Raw genomic sequence first — 12259 nt, 5'->3', positions numbered from 1 at the left:
AAGTGGCTAACATTCTCCTTTCCCTTCCTCCCCCACAACAAACACTCTGTGAGGTGAGTGGGGCTGAGAGACTTCAGAGAAGTGTGACTGGCCCAAGGTCACCCAGCAGCTGCAGGTGGAGGAGCGGAGACGCGAACCCGGTTCCCCAGATTACAAGTCCACCGCTCTTAACCACTACGCCACACTGGCTCCCGTGTGTAATAATAATAATAATAATAATAATAATAATAATAATAATAGGAACTTTTCACATGATATGAATCTTCAACTCTATTTTTGCCACAACTGGGAATCTGCAGCTATAAAACCAATCTGCTCCATACCAGTTTGCCAGCCATTTGTCAATTTCACGTCTTCCATTCTTGGTCTGCGTTAACATGGAAGATGGAGCAAGCTACATGTAGAACCTTACTTTGCCCCTATTGAAATTCATTTTGTTAGTTTGGGTCCAGGTCTCCAATTGGGCCAGGTCATTTTGAATCCTGATTCTGTCTTCTGTGGCATTAACTACCCCTCCCAATTTTGTTGTTGTTGTTGTTTAAAATGGGATCCTTTAGTAGGGATTCCTGCACTGCAGAGCGTTGTCCTAAATGACCCCCTGGAATCCCTTCCAGCTCTTGATAATTTTATGGTTCTTTGTGGTCGTTGGTCTGTGTTCACAGTCTGTCTCCATGGTCTCCATATGAGTGCATTCTGGAAACATATGGAGGAGGGACCAGCCCAAAGCGGCCCCCCTCCCCTGCCAGGTTGCCCCAAATCTCTCCACGCAGAAAGGTACAAGCACCATCTCCTTTTACTTCTTCCTTGCCAAATGTCGAAGGCTTCTTGCTTCAGGGCAACCTCAGCCCAGCTTCAAAAATTGCTTCCCCCTTCAACAGGTTCTTGCCTGCCTCAGGCTGCCGCTTCCAAGCATCAGTATAGTTGGGCATGTTTCCTCCTCCTCCTCCCCTTCCTTCTGACTCCATACATTTGTCATCGTGGTTTCCACTCACCACTTAGCTCATCCTCACCTATTGCGCTTCTCTGTTTTGTAGGAATTTCATCATTCTGACAAGTCGCTTCCACTTCCAGAGTTGTGAAAGTGCTGGATCGCTTTCCTCGCGAAGACAGGTTGAGGACCGCCTCCTTTAGAAGGTGAGGAAGGCAACCCGGCTGGGATGGATGGGGAGAAGGCACGTACCAGGGCTTGGAGGTGGCCGGTGGGGACTCTGTGCAGCAGCAGGTTGGACTGGACTTGAACTTGTATCTTTGGCTTATCAGGACCTTGCTGGGCCTGCAGAACCAGTCGCTGCAACAAACTTCAAACGTTCAGTGGAGGAGCCACGATGGGCCTGAACTGAAGACATGTCCAACTCTGTGTCATTCCTGCTTGGAGCATAATAACAACAATAATAATTTATTATTTATACCCCGCCCATCTGGCTGGGTTTCCCCAGCCACTCTGGGCGGCTCCCAATCAAGTGTTAAAAACAATATAGCGTTAAATATTAAAAACTTCCCTGAACAGGGCTGCCTTCAGATGTCTTTTAAAGATAAGATAGCTGCTTATTTCCTGCACATCTGAAGGGAGGGTGTTCCACAGGACGGGCGCCACTACCGAGAAGGCCCTCTGTCTGGTTCCCTGTAACCTTATTTCTCACAATGAGGGAACCGCCAGAAGGCCCTCGGCGCTAGATCTCAGTGTCCGGGCTGAATGATGGGGGTGGAGATGCTCCTTCAGGTATACTGGACCGAGGCTGTTTAGGGCTTTAAAGTAAAAAAATTCCTTCCAGTAGCACCTTAAAGACCAACTAAGTTAGTTCTTGGTATGAGCTTTCGTGTGCATGCACACTTCTTTTTTATTTTGACTATGGCAGACCAACACGGCTACCTATCTACTACTAGGGCTTTAAAGGTCAGCACCAACACTTTGAATTGTGCTCGGAAACATACTGGGAGCCAATGCTCTCAGAACCGGTGTTATGTGGTCCCGGCGGCCACTCCCAGTCACCAGTCTAGCTGCTGCATTCTGGATTAATTGCAGTTTCCGGGTCACCTTCAAAGGTAGCCCCACGTAGAGCGTGTTGCAGTAGTCCAAGCGGGAGATAACCAGAGCACGCACCACTCTGGTGCATAATAACCTCAGATGAGCCTACTGGATCGGTCCAATTGGGACCATCTAAGTCCAGCATCCTAACGTTTAGTTTGAATTCCCTTCCTTGTAACTTGAATCCATTGCCTTGAGGGCTTACTCCCTTCTGGAGCAAGAGAAAACAACACTCCTTCACTGGAGGTTCTCAAACAGATGTTGGATGGTCACCTGTCAGGGATTATTTAGTTTTGATTCCTGCTCCTCATGGAGTTGGACCAGTTGACATTTGCAGGTCCTTTTCAATGCTACAATTCTATGGTTGGGAAATCAGTAAGACGCCAGTGATCTAAAGCAGTGGCGGAGCAAGCCGATTGGGTGCCTGGGGCTGCGCATGTGCCCTGTGCCAAGGGGCGGGGCCAGCCACACACAGGGTAGGGCGAGCTGGGGCAGAACGCTCCGTGGGGCCTCTGAAGAGTCTGCCTGCCTCCTCCCACTCAGCCGCCCTACAGCTGAGGGGGAGGTGGCAGGTGGACCGTTTGGGGCAGAGCGGAGTCTGCAGGTGCACATGCCACCACGTTGCTCCCAGGAGTGACGCATGGCTCGGGTGCGCTGCAGGCCCTGTGGTGAGTGCCGCCTGGCATTTTGTCACCCCCCTCAGTGGTGACACCTGGGGCAGCCTGCCCCACTGCACCTCCTTCCCCCAACCCTGATTTAAAGCAGCACAAGTTATTCAATTCTGACGACAACATAATTATTATTATTTTATGGGTTTGTATGCCTAATGAGGGTGAAAGAGGAGAGCGCAAAATATGGTCTGAAGCTCAACATCAAAAAAACGAGGATCATGGCCACTGGGCCCATCACCTCCTGGCAAATAGAAGGGGAAGACATGGAGGCAGGGAGAGATTTTACTTTCTTGGGCTCCATGATCACTGCAGATGGTGACAGCAGCCACGAAATTAAAAGACGCCTGCTTCTTGGGAGAAAAGCAATGACAAACCTAGACAGCATCTTAAAAAGCAGAGACATCACCTTGCCAACAAAGGTCTGTATAGTTAAAGCTATGGTTTTCCCAGTAGTGATGTATGGAAGTGAGAGCTGGACCATAAAGAAGGCTGATCGCCGAAGAATGGATGCTTTTGAATTCTGGTGCTGGAGGAGACTCTTGAGAGCCCCAAAGGGTGCTCATCAATGGTTCCTCTTCATCCTGGAGAAGAGTGACTAGTGGGGTGCCACAGGGTTCTGTCCTGGGCCCGGTCTAATTCAACATCTTTATCAACGACTTGGATGATGGCCTCAAGGGCATACTGATCAAATTTGCAGATGACACCAAACTGGGAGGGGTGGCTAACACCCCAGAGGACAGGATCACACTTCAAAACAACCTTGACAGATTAGAGAACTGGGCCAAAACAAACAAGATGAACTTTAACAGGGAGAAATGTAAAGTATTGCACTTGGGCAAAAAAAATGAGAGGCACAAATACAAGATGGGTGACACCTGGCTTGAGAGCAGTACATGTGAATAGGATCTAGGGGTCTTGGTTGACCACAAACTTGACATGAGCCAACAGTGTGACGCGGCAGCTAAAAAAGCCAATGCAATTCTGGGCTGCATCAATAGGAGTATAGCATCTAGATCAAGGGAAGTAATAGTGCCACTGTATTCTGCTCTGGTCAGACCACACCTGGAGTACTGTGTCCAGTTCTGGGCACCACAGTTCAAGAAGGACACTGACAAACTGGAACGTGTCCAGAGGAGGGCAACCAGAATGGTCAAAGGCCTGGAAACGATGCCTTATGAGGAACGGCTAAGGGAGCTGGGCATGTTTAGCCTGGAGAAGAGGAGGTTAAGGGGTGATATGATAGCCATGTTCAAATATATAAAAGGATGTCACATAGAGGAGGGAGAAAGGTTGTTTTCTGCTGCTCCAGAGAAGCGGACACGGAGCAATGGATCCAAACTACAGGAAAGAAGATTCCACCTAAACATTAGGAAGAACTTCCTGACAGTAAGAGCTGTTCGACAGTGGAATTTGCTGCCCAGGAGTGTGGTGGAGTCTCCTACTTTGGAGGTCTTTAAGCAGAGGCTTGACAACCATATGTCAGGAGTGCTCTGATGGTGTTTCCTGCTTGGCAGGGGGTTGGACTCGATGGCCCTTGTGGTCTCTTCCAACTCTAGGATTCTATGATTCTATGATTCTAAGAAGATCAAACCTCTCCATTCTGAAGGAAATCAGCCCTGAGTGCTCACTGGAAGGACAGATCCTGAAGCTGAGGCTCCAAGACTTTGGAAGCCCAGGGGGGGTACCCCTGGGGGAAGGTTTCCCGGCAGCGCGGGAGCGGCGCTCCACTTCTGTGGTCTCCCACACGGCGAGGAAACACAGGGAGGGGCCGCGAGCGCAATTAGGGAGAACTCCGTCTCCGAGTTACGATTCCCCGAGCTCCCGCCGAGAAAAGCGGCGGACCTCTACAAGCTTAAAACGGAACCCCCCATCGTGGATGGTCTTAAAATAACGCCAATAAGACAAGAAGTACAGATGGGTGAGTCCGGGTTGTAACAGACTTTTTACGTTTGGTCCCCACCCGACGGGGGCGAAAATGATGCAGACTCTGAAATCGTCGGCAGTCAGAAAGGAAGGAAACTCATAACAGCCGAGCTGTATACGCACAAAACAAAGAGAGATATTTTCGGACAAACAAAGTGAATTCTTTCTACATATAGGCGGGACTAAAAATTATTATAATATTTAGAATGGTTTAGAATGGTTGAGAACTGTTTGCCTGAGTTGTTTGAGTTGGATATTTACCTGTTTGGACTCTGGTGAGGACATAAGTTTGGACGCCTGTTTCGTTTGCTGCCTTAGACCACTATTTGCTTTCGTGGGTCTCCAGCAGCTTTCTACCAAACATACGCAGTAAAAAACGCCGCTGGGGGAACATTTTGGGAAGATAAGGAGAAAAGGCGAATACAGAGGAGGCACAGATAAGTAATTACTACGGTTGCCTTTGTGGACACTTATCTTTGAGAACAGATAAAGGCTACCTCCACATTAAGGACCTATGAGCCCCATATGCGGTGAACTTTATTTCTGAGTGGACTAGGCGGTTTATACCGAGGACTGTGTATTGTTTATTCTGTACTGAATACCCCCCCTCTCTCCACCCCCCCATATCACCTGCCCTCTGGGTTTTCTGCTTTTCATGTTTTTTTATTTTTCTTTCTCTCTTTACAACTTAAATAGCTAGAGTCACGCCTTCCGCTCTGCCTCTCTTTACCCAACCTGTTAATTTTTATATTGCTAAGCTCCCCATTTCCCTTCCATCCCTCCATATTAATAACAAGAGTACACTGACCGCCTGAATAGGTCAATAAGCAGATTAACAATTGTTATGATATTTGGTTATTTTGTTATTTAGTATTGGACACTCTATTAAGCTCCCAATTGCAGAGAGTGAAAAGGACAGGACTGTGGATTAATGTTACGACAGAGACTCCCCTGTTGCACGGAGAGAGACTGGAGAGACTGGAAAACTCCAACGTAGCTGGAGGGAGTTGGAGAGAGTCCTTTAATGTAGCCTGAATCACCAACCAGGGCAGCCACCCCAACTGTGGATTTGAACTATACTTCTTATTTAGATAAGACTTTGGAACAGCATACTTACCGCGACCCCCCTTTAAGGACACTTTAATCAAGAATAAGTAAGAGCACCTGTGGTTTAACTGTAAAGCCGATTATATATGATATCTTAGACAGATAAGAAAGGGAAGAGGACCAAGGGAGTGTGGCATCCCAGGGCTACGTATTTGGCGTAAACAGTGAGACTGCCCAGCAAGGCTGAACGGACCCACAGAGTGGGAGTAAGTAGATTGTGAGCCCTTAAGGGGAGAGAACTAGCTCCAAAAGATTATAGCGGACAACTAAAACTAAAATGCAGGGGAAGAATGGGAAAAGGGGAGGGGGAACCCCAGGTGAAAGGAAAGTATCTAGACAGGAAGAGATTAAAGATTTAGATTTTCTGTGGTTGAAAATCAAGGAGGAACTTAAACAGAATGAAAATCATATAGAAAACAAATTAGAGGAATTACAGGAGAGGATAGATAGGAGAATAGAGGGAGCAATAGGGGAGCTCTCAAATAAAGTTCAAGAGTTAACGGTCAAAACCAAGACATTCGAAGAAACTAACAAAAAAATTCAAAAAGATGTGAGAGAACAGAAAAGGGAGACAGAAAAGATGAAGGAGGAGATGCAAGAACTGAACAAAACACAGGAACAGATATGGGACAGTATCGCAATGACGGAAATGCGACAAAGGCAAATGCACCTAAAATTTAGAGGTATAGAAGAGGAGACGAATGAGAACGTTAGGGAGAAAATAACTAAGGAACTAGCAAAGTGGCTAGAGGTAAAGGAGGAGGAGGTCGCATACTCGATAGATAACGCCTTTAGAATTAGAATAAGAACGTACCAGAATAGGTCTAAAAAACCCCTTGGGGATTGTTTAGTAGTGTTCAATTCAATAGGAATGAGGAATTTGATACTCAAAACGAGCTATCATAAAAAATTAATAATAGGCGGTAGATCAATAATTGTACTTAAAGAGATCCCAGTTAGATTGTTACGTAAAAGGGAGGGATACAGACACATAACAGCTATTCTGAGAAGGAACAACATTCAATTTAGATGGGAATTCCCCGAAGGAATTGCCTTCTTTTTCAAGGATAAGAGATTTAAACTGACCAACCCATTAGAGATAGAAAAGTTCCTGAGGAGATACGAAAGGGAGCTGGGCAAAAAGGAGGATAGAGCAATAGACAGAAAGGACGCAGGAGACGGGAGAGTCGAGGAGGAGGGAAGGACGGGGTTACGAAAGGGGGAGGGAGAGGGAGACGGGGGGGAGGAAGAGGAAGGCGAGGTGGACGAGGGAAATACGGAGGAAGAGGAAGAAGTTAGGAATTGAAAGTCAGGAATAAATTCGATATTTAATTTTAGCAATGTCTTTAACTTTTCTAACATGGAATGTTAACGGTCTAAACGAAAAACCAAAAAGAAATAAAATAGAGAAAGTTTTGAGAAATAAAAAATGTGATGTGGTTTGCTGCCAGGAGACCCATGTAGCTAAAAAACATAAGCATATATTGGTCAACAAAAAGTTAGGAGTGGAATTCATAAATTCAGAGGTCAATAAAAAGAGAGGTTTGGTAACTTATGTGAACGAGAAATTGGAGCCCAAATTAATCTGCAAAGATGGAGAAGGGAGGATTCTGGGAGTCCAAATTACCCACCTAGGGGAAAGAATCAACGTAGTATCAGTCTATGCCCCTAATACAAACCAAACTGAATTCTTTATAAAATTGGAACAAATGCTACTAGAATTGGAAAACCATAAATTAATTGTACTAGGTGATCTGAATGGAGTCCCGGAACCAGAGATAGATAGAAGTGAAAAAAAGAGGAAAAAGAACCAGGGGAAACTCCCCAAAACTTTTGATGACCTCCAAGAAAATTTAGATTTAATTGACATCTGGAGGTTCAAAAACCCCACAGAAAAGCAGTTTACACACTTTTCTGGAGCTCATCAAAGCTGGGGTAGGATAGACCAGATCTGGGTTTCCAGAGAGCTCTCGACAAGATCGGTGAAATGTGAAATAGACCCCAGAACACTCTCGGACCACAACCCTATATTTCTGGAAATAAAGTGTAAGTTATCAGGACCTTATAGATGGAGAATGAACGATTACCTACTGGAACAGGATGATACTATTGACAAGGCAAAGAACATCTTGAAAGAATATTTTGATCAAAACCTGAATAAAGGAACAAAAATTGATGTGGTCTGGGACGCAAGTAAAGCGGTACTTAGAGGTTTCCTGATTCAACAGAATAAATATAAAAAGAGCTTGAGAGAGGTAAAAAAGGATGATATAGTTAAACAACTAAAAGAAATAGAGAGAAAATTAATAAAAAACCCTGGAGACGAAAAGACCAAACAACTCGGAAAATTATTACAAACTCAATACTCAACATTGATAAATCAAGAAATAGAATGGGGAATAAAAATGATGAAACAGAAATATTTCGAGTCGGCAAATAAAACAGGTAAGCTACTAGCGTGGCAATTGAGGAAAAGGAAAAAACAAAGAGTGATCAATAAAATTAAATTGAAAGACCAAATAATAGAAGACCCTAGTGAGATAAAAGAAAAGTTCCTCCAGTATTATGAAACCCTGTATAAAAAGAAGGAAGATGAGGACATAAATGAGATAGGAAGGTATCTGGAAAGGAGTGGAGGGGAACAACTACTAGAAGAAGAAAAGGCACTCTTAAATAAACTAATAACGGTGGAAGAGGTCAGGAATACGATTAAGAAAATGAAACCGGGGAGGGCTCCAGGCCCGGATGGCCTGTCTCAAAAATATTATAAAACTCTAGAGGAATACCTGGCCCCGGTTTTGTGTAACGTAATTAATAACATTCTACAAGAGGGGAAAATACCCGATTCATGGAGAGAGGCATATATCACGGTAATTCCAAAAACAGACTCAGATGTGCTTGATATAAAGAATTACAGACCAATATCGCTGCTCAATGAGGATTATAAGATTTTTGCTGGAATAATGGCGAGCAGATTAAAGAAATATTTGAACAGAGCGATTCACAAAGACCAAGCCGGATTTCTGCCCGGCAGGCAGATAAAGGATAATGTAAGGCACATCATTAATATAATTGAATATTTGGACCTCAGAATTGATATCCCCGCGGCCTTAGTCTTTATAGACGCCGAGAAGGCTTTTGATAATGTATCTTGGCACTTCCTGATAAAGTGTATGGAGAAGGTAGGAATAAGAGGGCCTTTTCTAGAAGGTATAAGGTCAATCTACTCAAATCAAAGAGCGAAACTAATTATCAATGGTAACTTGACAAACTCATTCAGTATTACTAAAGGTACAAGACAGGGGTGCCCTTTATCACCCCTGCTATTTATCCTGGTCCTGGAAGTTATGCTAAACAGGATAAGAGAAACATCGGAAATAAGAGGGATTAGAATAGGCACAAAAGAGTATAAAGTTAAGGCTTATGCCGACGACATAGTAGTTTCAACAGAAGACCCCGAAAAAGGGATTAATACAGTGATTGAATTAATGGAAGCGTTTGGTAGACTATCTGGCTTTAAATTGAACAGAACTAAAACGAAGATGTTGATAAAAAATGTAGACGAACAATCAAAAAACAAAATCGAGTTGGAATCCGGGATAATGGCATCGAAAAAGGTTAAATATTTGGGTATCTGGATCACCCCAAAAAATATAAATCTGGTGGAAGACAATTATAACAAAACCTGGAGAGAGTGTAAAAAAGACCTGGACAGCTGGAGTAGACTACAACTTTCTTGGGAGGGGAGAATGGCTGCCATCAAAATGAGTATCCTTCCAAAAATGATATTCCTATTCCAAAATATCCCAGTAGTTAGGGGCACGACAATGTTTAAAGACTGGCAGAGGACCCTTTCCAGATTTATCTGGCAGGGTAAAAGGGCCAGAATTAAGTACAAGTTGCTCACCGACAGAAGGGAAAGAGGAGGGTTTGCAGTCCCAAACCTACAACTATACTACGAGGCCTCGTGCCTCTGTTGGACCAAGGAATGGATAGCTCTAGACAACACCGACTTACTAGATTTGGAGGGTTTCAATGCTAGACATGGGTGGCATGCGTACCTGTGGCAGGATAAGGGGAAAGTACACAAAGGATTTTCCAACCACATTATAAGAGGATCGTTGTTGGAAGTGTGGAATAGGTGCAAAAGATTAGTAGAAAAAGACACCCCTTGGTGGCTGTCACCCGTTGATATTCTAGTAACTAAGAAACAAAACATGGAAGGCAAAAGATGGACATATGCTGACCTCCTAAGAAGATCAGATAAAGGATGGGAAATTAGACCATACGAAGAATTAAAAGATAAACTAATGGGCTGGATACAATACCACCAAATTAATGCTATCTGGAGGGAACATAAAAAAGCCGGAATGAGCAATAACAAATCTAAATTCCAATTAGAAATAATAGAAGGTAAGTCAAAACTCCTAACTAAAATGTACAATTTGCTACTAGATTGGGACACAATGGATGAGGAAATCAAAGACGTCATGATTAAGTGGGCTATAGATCTAGGACACCCCCTAGAATATGAAAGGTGGAAAAAACTATGGACTAAAGACATGAAATTTTCAGCTTGCGTCAGACTCCGAGAAAATATGGGAAAGATGATGTACAGGTGGTACATCACCCCAATAAAATTAGTTAAAATGTATAAAACCGGGGAAAAGACGTGCTGGAAGTGTAAGAAGAAAGAGGGAGACTTCTTTCATATGTGGTGGTCCTGTGAAGAAGTAAAAAGGTTTTGGGGGTTGGTCTATGATGAGTTAAAAAAGATCTTAAAGTATACATTCCCTAAAAAGCCCGAGGCATTTCTTTTAGGAATGGTGGGAGAAGAAATTAAAAAGGATGACCAAACTTTTTTCCAGTATGCAGCAGTATCCGCAAGGATATTGCTAGCACAAAGTTGGAGAACATCTAATATCCCAACGATCAGCGATTGGCAGAACAAATTAATTGAATACATGGATATAGCAATGATGACTCAGAAGATCAGGCAGCAGAGAAATAATAAATTTACTAAAGATTGGAATAAATTTCTCTCATATATGGAATTGACTTTAGGAAATGCAAAAATCACAGTTGGCATAATATAAAAACCGCGAGGTAGGAACCGTGATTAGACGAAGACACTGCTGAATATATTGTTAAGCTATGGCTCTCGACGCGGTGGTGGGAAGTCAGATAATGTAACGGATTTGTACAAGGTTTGAGTGTTTAAGCAGTAAGGAACTTAAATTTGGTTTTTGTATACTTTCAGTTCTTCTAATATTTGTTTTTGTTTTTTGTTTTTTGTTTTTATGGATGATGTACATATGTTTTTTAACTGTTGGAATATAATAAAGGTTTTTAAAAATTAAAAAAAAAAAAAGACTTTGGCGGCCTCATGAGAAGAGAAGACTCCCTGGAAAAGACCCTGATGTTGGGAAAGATGGAGGGCGCAAGGAGAAGGGGACGACAGAGGGCAAAATGGTGGGACAGTGTTCTCGAAGCTACCAGCATGAGTCTGACCAAACTGCGGGAGGCAGTGGGAGACAGGAGTGCCTGGCGTGCTCTGGTCCAGGGGTCAGGAAGAGTCGGACACGACTAAACAACTAAACAGCAACAATGCCGTCCATCTGCCTGGGTTGCCCCAGCCACCCATCAGACTCTCCTGCTCAAATCCTCCTTGCTGGATTCCCACAGGCAACGGACAGGCCAGTATAAGATGGGATGCTGGACTCAATGGGCCACTGGCCTCACCCAGCAGATTCTTCTTATGTTGTCATGGAAACCACAGAAAGGGAAAGTTGCTCTTGTCCTCTGGTCCTCCTTGAGGGTTTCCCTTCATGGGCATCATCTGGTTGGCCATTGTGAGAACAGGATGCTGGACTAGACGGGACATTGGCCTGATCCAGCGGGCTTGAATGTTCTCTTTAAAAATATATAACAAACTAGATGGTGGAAGAAAGGGGTTAAGTTCACTGCATGTACAGTGTTAAAGGAAAATATAATGAAAATGATGTATAGATGGTATTTGACTCCTGTTAAACTAGCAAAGATATATCATAACCGTGACAATCTATGCTGGAAATGTAAAGAAAATGAAGGAACTTTTTCTCATATGTGGTGGACCTGTCCCAAGGTGAAAGACTTCTGGGAAAAGATTTATAATGAATTGAAAAAAAAAAGTTGAAATATACATTTATAAAGAAACCTGAGGCCTTTCTTCTTGGAATCACAGGTCTGGAACTGCCCAAGAAAGATGTTAAAACATTTTTGCCACAACTGCTGTTCGAATTTTATTAGCTAAGTAGTGGAAAACGCAAGAATTACCAACTATAGAAGAATGGGAGATGAAGATGATGGATTTTTCAGAGCTAGCCGACCTGATCGGAAGAGTCCGCGACCAGAAGGAGGAGGAGTATCAGGAAGAATGGACAAAATTTAATGACTATTTAGTTAAATATGTTAAACTAATTGGAAATAGCTTGCAAGTACTAGATCGGTTTAGGATTTTATATAAGTTAAGTGATGAATTAATATGTTTAAT

This window comes from Podarcis bocagei, assembly GCF_964188305.1.
Source record: "Podarcis bocagei genome assembly, chromosome: 9".
Taxonomy (NCBI): domain Eukaryota; kingdom Metazoa; phylum Chordata; class Lepidosauria; order Squamata; family Lacertidae; genus Podarcis; species Podarcis bocagei.
The sequence above is the reverse complement of the archived record's forward strand: the minus strand, read 5'-3'. Positions refer to the sequence as shown.